A 1898-nucleotide genomic window follows, 5' to 3' on the forward strand; every position below is an offset into this window, starting at 1 on the left:
AGGTAAAAATACACTTCATCTAGTCCTTGGACTATATCCTAATCTGATTTTGGTACAGGTCATGTTGATCTTCACGTTGCCGTTTCTGGTAAACACACTATATCAAATCTATGTTTATTTGTCACATGCACAGGACACAGAAGGTGTAAACGGTACGGTGAAATGGTTACTTGCATAGTAGCAAAAGTTTTCCCAGATATACTTGTATAAATTGACTGGTCATGTGAAAGAAATTCTATAACCACCCCTCAGCCACATGTAGCTAAGTGGATGGGTCACTATTGTCTAGACATGTACACATCTTCATGAAATACAATAGATGGCCGTAATCACCCCAAGCCACACCTGGTTAACTTGATGGGTCATGTAATCATCTGGTGAAGTGGAGTATTTTGTTGAGACAGCTAGCTAGCTATCTAAACAATGAACCGGGATAATCCCAACTCATACTAATACCAATACAAACATTGATATAGCTGTAGTATGAAGCTGCAGGTAGCTAATGCTAACAAAACTAGGTGCAATGTTATCTAGGTAACATTAGGCTATAACTAGCAATGCAAATGGATTCTGATTCGATTAATATTTATACATAGATCATACACGTAAAGTTAGTCAGCAAGTCAGCAAGCTAACGCTCGCTAGCTAGCTAATAGTACGCATTAACTTGCAATGAAAATTACTTTTGACTAACTAAATTAGAAACATATCATATCTGAAACTGTGGCTAGACTCTTATCCGTGTACATGGATGAATGCTTCACGACAGACTGGAACCATTTAACTTTGTTTTGTTTGTAGCTACAGTACATCTTGTTTGGCCAGCATTGTGTCAAGTCTTTCCGGTTCACACTGGCACGTGCAGAATGTATCCCATCACAACTTTGTCCAACTGATCTGGCAATGGCGCCTGCTGAATTCCCCCATCCCCTTACAAAAATGTACCATGGCAGTAAAGTGAAGAAAAAAAATGCCATGGTATGATCATAGGGTGTATCGTTTGGCATGCGAATCCCAGACCTCCTGGGCAATTATGTGTGAAACATCTCACTGACCTAGAAATGCCATGGACATGATGAAAACAAGACCAGATTACCCTAGGGCTAAATTCCCATTTAAGGATTAATGAATTGCTTTTTCAACATTGCTCAGTGGTGCTGATTATGGACTATTTAAAACAGCCACAAATAGGCCAAAGTTCCTTAAACAGACATCTAACTCTTTGATTACACTGACAGCATCATTGCGCAAAATACTATGCAGCAACATCTGGATATGTATGCAACAAAAGTTCAACATTGACCTTCTGCTATAACATTTCTGTCAAGACATTTACCCACTCATTTGATAAATCAAATTTATTCACCGAATGCATAGCAACTGCCTCTGCAAAGCAATGCTGCAAGGCAAATGCAGAGTTTAATTGGAACTGAATGTAATTCTGGTGTACCAAAATACAATGCCACTGTCCGTGTGTTCGAGGCATTCTGTCAAACCCCACAAACCCCCTTGATGTTCAATGGCTGCTGGGGCTGAACCTCAAACGCGTCATAGGAGGAGTGATTTAAATGTGTGTTCCCTGTTGGCTTTGAACTAACATGCTGATCGGACACGTCGCGTGCGCAAGCGTCGCAAAATAAATTTAGAAATCCATGTCATTCAATTATTGCACCCACACTGCTCCAGCGCAACGCAGAGTCTGCATTGCCAAGGGCTAAAATAGAACTCATTCCTATTGCCTCTCCCATCTTCTCATTGGTTTAGAGAAGCAGGTACCCACGTGCCATCTCCTCATTGGTTATACCCACGGGTGATTGAAAGACGAACTGTTGCCGGTTGTCATGGTAATACTATGAAAGATGCCAATCACCATATAAATTCAAAGATGATAAAGCCTG

Source organism: Oncorhynchus nerka, linkage group LG19 (genome assembly GCF_034236695.1).
Source record: "Oncorhynchus nerka isolate Pitt River linkage group LG19, Oner_Uvic_2.0, whole genome shotgun sequence".
Taxonomy (NCBI): Eukaryota; Metazoa; Chordata; class Actinopteri; order Salmoniformes; family Salmonidae; genus Oncorhynchus; species Oncorhynchus nerka.